The sequence below is a fragment of the Fukomys damarensis genome, unplaced genomic scaffold (assembly GCF_012274545.1).
Source record: "Fukomys damarensis isolate Sample0158 unplaced genomic scaffold, DMR_v1.0_HiC HiC_scaffold_21, whole genome shotgun sequence".
NCBI classification, from domain to species: domain Eukaryota; kingdom Metazoa; phylum Chordata; class Mammalia; order Rodentia; family Bathyergidae; genus Fukomys; species Fukomys damarensis.
The window spans coordinates 26,694,742-26,703,555 of record NW_022900933.1 but is presented as its reverse complement, the minus strand read 5'-3'; positions in this window follow the sequence as shown (position 1 = coordinate 26,703,555).

The following is an 8,814-nucleotide window of genomic DNA, read 5'->3' as shown; positions in this document are numbered from 1 at the left end:
AGGCTTCAAGACATACAGAGATCCACTGAAACAATCTTATAAAGGTAGGGTTGAACAATATTAGACTATTTATATCATAATAGGTGCAATAAAACCTACAAAAATTCAAATCAGATATTTACATTCTAGGATCTTGAATGCATGGTTGAAATATATCTTTAGCAACTGAAAGGCTCCTACTTAATTCCCAGGATGATGAACTGTTTTAGGAGAAAAGGCCTTTGGAAGTCCCTATAACTTCCTTTACACATCAAAGTACACAAGAATAATTGGATTCCTATCAAAGATTTAAGTTTGTAAAGGCAGCCATTCCATCACAATCACATTCTTTCTAGCTCCTGATCTTGGGTATAGAAGGAGACAGATTTTAGAGACTAACAGAGAGCCATAATCAAATGAAAATCTTCAGCTGCAGCTCAATGCTCCAGAAGAGTAAAACCTTGGTACTTGGCATGTGCCTATTGCTCTGAAGTGTGTTCTTTTCTCTTTGTCTTTTTTTCTGTCATTTGGAAGGAACGTATCTTTTCACTATTATGCCTCTGGATTATCTCAGCTCCCTTGTTCTGGGCACTATTGAGTTGGTAGGGACTTTGACATTTTGCACCTCATAGAATCTCATACTGATTTGCATTGTTGAATTTATCATGTTAATTGTATTTGAAGAACAGTGTTACTGTTTGGGTCTAGATTTCCCCCCAAAGTCTCATGTGGTTATAGGCTTGGTCTAGAATGCATGACGCTGGAATTCATTCATGATGGAATGCTAAGCTCAAGGGCACTGGAATTAAGGGTGTGAGTGCTACCTGCTGTAAGTGGTCTGGCAGGTGTAAAAAAAGACCGAAAAACACAGTGAAGTTCTCTTGTTGCATTTTTCTGTCTTCCATGCCATGGACTGTTTCCTCCTGTTACCTTTGCTGTCTTGAGGGTGTTATATTGTTTCTCCCCTGCAATACTTGTTTGCCATTCCAGCCTTGGAGCCAGCTGATGATGGACAACTGTAAGCCATATAAACCCTTCCTTCCCTTTTAACTTTGGGTGCTGGATATTTTGTCTCAGCAACAAGTAACGAGTGAGTAACTAACACAGAGAGTAATAAATTGGAGTTTTAGACACATTTATGAAGGTAAGAAGTGAAATTCAAGAAAATAGAAGATTTGGTTCTCCTAGGGTTTTGAGGATCAAATCATATAGGATACCCATTGTTACATCTTGTGTCTATTATTTTTCTGTGTTATTCTAGCGGTCTCTTGGTTTTGAGGTCAATGTGTACTATACCTTGGTGAGTAGCAGTGTAAAATTTGCCAGGTGGTGACCAATAAGATTAATAAATGTAGGTTTGGCCCAGTTCCAGAAATGTGTCTATATCTGGTTTTGACCAGTTATCTGTCTCTTTGACTTATGACCCAGCCAATTTTATAATCAACAAAATGCTACACAAAGGCTGTGTGAGTTTATAAGCTGATATGCAATGCTATGCATTTCTAGGCATGAGCTTATTTTCATGGAGATAAGAGTCTCGATCTCAGGGTCTGTATATGAACCCATAAAGTCTAAACTATCTGCTGTGTACCCGGTGCTATTAGCCTCATCAAGCCTAGCATAAATATTGTATTTGTGAAGTGATAGGCCACAAAGGTATCTTATTTCCCCTTTATATTAGTTTATTGAGGTTTTCCTTGCCCATTTTCTTTGCTCAAAAACCAAAGAAAGGTACTATATTATGCATATCTTTGGTTTCTGAGCAAAGTAATATATATTTCCTAAATATATTTGTTTCCTAAAAGATAAGACACCATAGACACAATTTTATTGCATATACTTTGAACATTCCAAATCATACAAAATGAACCACCAATTGAAAGGGGGAAAAATTCACCATTTGCAGGATGATTTCAATGTCTCGCATGTTGTGATTTATGTTGTTACATAAAGTTTTGTTCTGTGTATTTAATTGTTTTCATTCGGTTACTTTTCCTTTTCTCTATGCCTTTAACTACAAGGGAAAGATAATGTATTTGATATTTGTACTTTCTATAAATACCTCAACATTTTTTGAGGTTTACTGATTTGAAGTCTTCACAATGAGCAAAATAAAATTGGGAAAAATTATCTTTGAAAACTACAAAAGGCTTTTACTCCCAGAACTGAAAACAGTGTTGGTAATGGAATAAAATAGCTCTGCTTTTTTGGCTTTCATAAAAGTATACAAGCCACTCCCCAAACCGTCATGCATAATTTGATACAAATGGGTTATCTGCCTTTTTGGTTTAAACACAGAACAGTACTAGTCAGAGAAAAAAAAAGTCACCTGCAAGTTATTGAAAGGGTGGTTGACTCTGTGGGACACAGGATAAGGGTAATTAGCGGGGAAGTCCATACTGAATTTGCCTGAAGAGAAACAAATGAAAAAAATTATGTACTGTACATGTGTGTCTCTCTGTGTGTGTTTACATTTTCAGCATGACTGCTGCTTTAATCTGCCAGGATTCAGTCTTTTCTCCTCCATTCTGAGTAAAATCCAGCTGCCACTGCCAATACCGTAATATTCATTTAGTAGGCAGCAATGGGTGGCAGGTTTTTTAACCCCCTGAGATTCTCTTATTTCTTGTCAAAAACAGCCTGAACCTCTTACATCCACCAAACTTTGCAGAGCAAGTCGACTATAAGACAATTTTGCATGCCTTTTGCTTTTCAGCTCCTAGTAATTTGTTCAACAAATAACAGAGAGCCCAGTTATTTGCTGCTAGCATGAAGGCAGTTTCCTTGACTTGGAAATACAGGAATTCATCATGGATCTTAAACCTCAAGAAGGCTGTTATATTTTTCAGCATTTTAATTCTTTTTCTTTGACTACTGCAGCCCCAGTGTATTTTCATATTTCACCTTACCCTTCATGTTTTCTTTACATCATTTTGTTAGAAGCAAAGCATTTTCAATTTTTCATTCAAAAGATGTTGACAAATTTGTTTCTATCTCTTAAAACTAAACTTGTCACAGGAAAAAGTATAAATTCATGTGTCTGTGTAAAATTTAAAAAGTAATCCAAATGATAGATTATGTTGAAGTAAAACCCAGAAATCCACTTGATGTGTGTGTGTGTACCTGTCTGTCAGTGATTGTCCGAAACTTCAGTTTAAAATCCTCTCATAAAGTAGACCCTTAACATCTATGGAAACCTGAAAGTCCACGGTTGCCAAGCAAAGAACCCATTTTTAGATAAAATTATATGCTAAAATACAACTTTAAACATACTCGTTAGCCTCAACAGCACCAGTAAGGAGAAAAAAAGATACGTATGTAATGCAGATGTCTCCTTCTTGGTATCCTTGTCAGATCTCCCTCTCACTCAGTCCCGTCCTCTGAGGACTGGTGCCCTGGGGACCGCTCTCTCATCCTACCTTCACCACTCAGATCTCTGCCAGCATCTGCCGCAGTCCCTGAAAATAGCTGCCAATCCCTCTTTTCACAAGAGTGGCACTGAACGAATCCCTTTCCCTAAATTTGCTCCCCTCCAGTGAGAGAGGATTTACACAATAACTACTCCCACAGGTCTCTGCCTTTCAGCTCAAAGAATAGAGAGAAGGTGTCTTATCTTCTTAGGCCCTTTTCTCTTCTCTAGATCTTCTTTATGCCAATAGAATCCACTCCCATTGGAACCTCTGCTCATATTCAAGAGGAAAGTGAATCCTCAGTGAGGCCTGAAAACTCATGATTCAAATTTATGTTTCAGAAAAACAGCAAGTTGCGGTATGATATACAAGCCTTAGGAGTGTCACAATATAGCAAAGAAGAATTGTGACTACTTCCCTTTCCTGTCTGGAGTAAGTTTCTCACTACCTGAGGATACAGATCAGTACTCAAGTAACTTCCAAAGGAATCTGTAGCTAAAACACAGAAAGAGATTATGTTTGCTTTCCAAGAACAAGAAACATACTCGCGATGTGTTTGTGTCTCTCATAGTCTATGAGAGTATGCTGGCTGTATGGCAAATACTTAATATTTAATTTTGAAAGAAAATAAGATAATACAAGGTTGAGAAAAAATGTATTAGATTTTCAATAGCCTCTTATTTTTTTAATAGCCCTCAAATTTGAAATAGAAGAATGAAGCTTTTAAAAGGAGAAAGCATACTCTTAGCACAAATCACTGTTGTTGATATTTATCTATAAAGAATCTATAATTTCTTAATATAAGCATACATTAGTTTAATAGGTTCATTTTCAAGTTTTGAAATTGTCCTAAAAAAAGTTTCTTTCTCTTTTAAAAAGTAGAAATGGATAAAGTGTATCTTTTATGTCAAGGGCAACATATTGCAGAACTGTATTTAAACCATGGGAACTATGTTGTAATTCAGTCACTCATAATGCCGAAGTGTGTTAATTAAGGAATGGAAAGTGAATATTGGTTTAGATTCTGGCGAAAGGAGCATCTGCTGGGACTGCGCAATGGTTAAGAGAGTGAGGACAGATCGAGTTTTAAGAAGTTTAGAACTTTTGTTGTAAGAGGAAAGAAGAGATTAACTTTGGTTGCCCTTTGTTCAAATGAATTGTTAGGAAATTATGAAAATGTAGGTAAATTGAATTTTCATAATACAGCAAATATTTTAATTTTCTAAACCAAACCTGAATACCCTCAACAGAGCTCTTGAAGTGATCACCTTCCTGCTGTGTACCTATTCCTTAATGTAGCCGTGGACACTTAGATGTATGTATATGAATATTCCAAAGAAAAAAGCAAAATCATTTTTTTTCTAAGTACACAGACTTATATTTTCAAGCACAGGAAAAAAAATCATTCATAGAAGTTGGCAAATTTAATTTTATGACTTATATATATCTAAATACAGCTGTTTGACCAGATGTTTTATTTATTTTGCTGGATGCTTTATTGCAATGTAATTGAATCTCTTTTTCCAGTGCTAATATATAGCTCAGTCACTCCATAAAAACAAGCTTATGTGATACCAACTATAAATGTACACGTCAGCTTTTTAGTAGCAATAATTTATTATTTACTATGAAATAATTTTTGGAGAAATATGTGAAAATTACTGATAGTTTTCTGGAAAGTTTCTGATAGTTCTATTGGAAGTCCCATGATATTAATTAATTGTCCATTAAAATATTTAACTACACAGTTTTGAATCTCAAACAGTGCAACGATCTTACAGACTTTAAACAGTGCAGGGCCAGACACCTGGAATACGGATGCCTTCACACTCATTCCTGCTTCTCAAGCTCCAGGACCCCTCCTCTACATCTTATCACCTCTCCTTTTAACCAGGAAGGAACGGGCCCCATTGTGATTTATTCCAGGCCTTAAATCCACCTTAAGTTTGGCCCTGAATGGTGCCTTTGAAGGCTAAAGGAGGTCCAGATGAAAGAGAAGCTGATTAGGAAAATCCACAGAGAAATGCACTGCCGAGATTAACATGCCATGGCCTCTTCATCAAAGACGCTGAATAAAAACCAACAGGCAGCAGAGCCCACATGCAGAAGTAGCAGAAGTAAGATTACAGAAAGGAAAGACATCTGGACAGGAAGGAGGGGCTGAAAGCATCTCTGCAGCTTGGTTCCAGCTAAAGGAAAACAAACAAACAAACAAAAAAAAACCTATTAACTAAGGCACATTAAGTTAGTGGGGAAATTATTTTTATAGATATACACACTGTGTTGTATTTTGTAAGGACCTGTATTGTATAATTAGTAAGTTCTAGATACTATCTCTTTATCAGTTTTTATTTCACCTAAAAATTCATTAGATAAATTTTTATTCCAAAATAAATGGCATCATTCCACAATTGTGGATGAAAAAACAACCAGCTAGAAGAAAAATGATTTAATCAATCTTAAGTGTGACTGGACAGAGATAACAATCACAGCTGAAAAGGATGAGAACATAATTCAAAATGAATTTTTGTTTTAAGTGTCCCACTTTTTGCACTGATCCATATTGCTTCCTAAACTTTCCTAATTTAATCAGGGAAAACAAATTATAGGCATATGCTTGAAAGAAATCATGTTCCAAAATTATTCGTGTGTAAATGCTACATTAAAATGAAGCATCTAGATATTTACTGTGCATCATACTCACTTGGAGAAAAAGTGTAGATTCGCTAGTCCACCTTCAGACAGTCTTACTCAGCAGGCCCGGGTTGCCTTCGGTTCCACTGAACGCACTTTTGAAAACTTGGTGTTTCTGTCAGTTTGATTGCAGATTCATGAAACTGACTTTAGCTGAAGTCTTATTGGAATGTACAATAAGCAAAATAATGGCCTTCGCCAGGAGTCCAAATTTCAATGCCTAGAACCTGAGAATATGTTACTTTCTGTATAGAGAGGGACTTTCAGTTGTGGTTATGTTAAAAGGTCTTGAGTTGGGGAAATTATTCTAGATCACCCAGGTGGGCCCCATGCAATACTCAGAGACCTTCTGAGAGACGCAAAGTGGAGGAACCAGATTAAAGGAAGACGTAAGAAGGACGAAGGACGGGACAGAGAGGAGGAAGGTGAGAATAGAAGTTCAAGCCCGGGCTGTGTGATTGATGACTTTGATGAAGAGGGAGAGAACGTGTGCTAGAACATGCAGGTGAACTCAAGACACGAGAAAATGCAGGGAAGTCATTTCCCCCGGTGCCTCCAGAAAGAACCCAGACCTGCTGACCTTGAGATCGATTTCGATTTCGAACATATGTAATTGTGATGTAATTAATTTATGTTACTTAGGCAACCTTGTTTAAGATAAATGTGTTATAGCGGCAGTAGGAAACTAATACAAAAATAAACTGAGGTGTTCATGTTTATCTGCCTTCCAGACTCCGTAACCTTGTTTCTGGGTCTGCCTATCTGTTCTCTGAGGGATGTGAGCAACTCTTTTACGTGTCTTTACCAGTTTCATGTTCCCATACCTAGTGTCTTATTATTTGTTTCCAAAGCAGTTAGGACTTGGGAATAGTTTTGGGGGAGTACATTTTGACTGTTGGAACAAAAGCGAAATTCAAGTATCCTATAACTCCCTTCTTGACCCTAAGGGACATATTATAACATGCAGTAGTGACCTTCTCATGAGCTTTCTCTTATCCATAAAAATGTATTCACTTCTACATCAGGCTTGATAAATAGCTAATAATATTATATTATTAATATTAACTTTTGAACTAGTGTGTCTCACAGAAAAACATTGATACATAAAAAATAAGGGAAATTCCTGATATTACTTCCATTTACTCTTGACTGATGTAAAATCATGTTATCAATAAATCATCAATAAACGCATATTATTCCAAACAGAGTACACTAAGAAAAATATGATAATTTATCTAAATGGTTTATGCTTCCCTGTTGTTATTAATGGGGTGTGATAAGTGCGAATGTCTTTGGATTTCTCTCTGCCACAGTTACACACATGAATAACATCCACTAAAATTCTTTTTCAGCCAAAGTTGCCCTGAGAGAAATTTCATCACTGATGAAATGACAATGGTTGTCTGGTTCCACAGTTAATTTGTAAAAATCATTCGCAAAAGACCCATAAGCTGTTCAGTGTACTTAGCTGTAAATATGACAATTGAGAAAGCCAGATCCACTGGAATAGAAAGTGACACAAAGCCAACAGTCTGATATTCAAATTACTTAGGCCAGCTCAGGATGTAACCACGCTTTCCTCCGTGTAGGAGAAATGATTCAACTTAATGACAAAAGAAGGCTAGACTGATTTTTAACTTAGTCCTGTCCACCACTTCATCTTGGAATCCGTCATTCTGCACTTTTTTTTTAAAAAGTATGTTATCTTCAAAGATACAGAGAAAGAGAGAGAGAAAAAGAGAGAGATCATTTTATAAGCTAGCTGCTTTTTATTCTAACGTAATGAAAAATTAAAGTAAAAGGATTATTCTACATGATGAGTCATAAGTAAACAATATTTTATTTAAATTACCTTTAAACTAAGGTATTTTCACAAGACTATATAGCAGTTATCATTTTTGCTTGTAGTTAAGAGCAAAATTAACAAATGAAACAGAGGTAAAATAGACTTGTTAAAGGTGATTTAATTTAAGACAATGGGAAATTGCAAATAAGAAATTATGGCAATAATCAGTGGAAAATTAACTATACATCATAAAAGATATAAAATCAATTTGAAATTTGACCTTGTCATGGACAGTGATAAACACCCACTGGTTTAAAGAACTAAAAGTCTGATAAGCAAATGTAAAAGACCAGTGTCAAAGAAAATTCTAGATAATTTGTGTTTGTGAAAATTCTTCACATTTTCTTATAAAAATTGGAAGATAGCTACAACAGAAAAACTAACAGATAAATACAGCAGAAAATGTAGTAAAAAATAATTAGTCAATTCATTGTAGAATAAATTCAAATGACAAAATAATGTCATTTTATTCATAATTAGGAATACATATTTTATTAAAAAGACAAAACCTTTAGAGGGTTAAAAAATGAGAGGAATAGGAATCCTGCTGTACAATTGATGGACCGACTGTATAACAGTCAAGTTTTTATTGACCTAATTTGAAAATACAAAATTCAAAAGCTCCCTCTCTGTAATTGAAAAATGTTCCCACGTGTGAACAATAATAAGAGTATGAGGTTTAGCATAATATTATCTCACAATGCTGAAATATTAGAAATGCCCTGAGTGTCCATCAGATAGAAATTATATGCCATATATTTTAGAACTTTCATAATGTGCAATATGATGCAACTGTTAAGTGTAATGAAGCAAAACTGTCTCTATTTTTAACATCAAAATAAAGTCTCAGAACATACATATCATCATCCTGATTAGGTTCTTTGA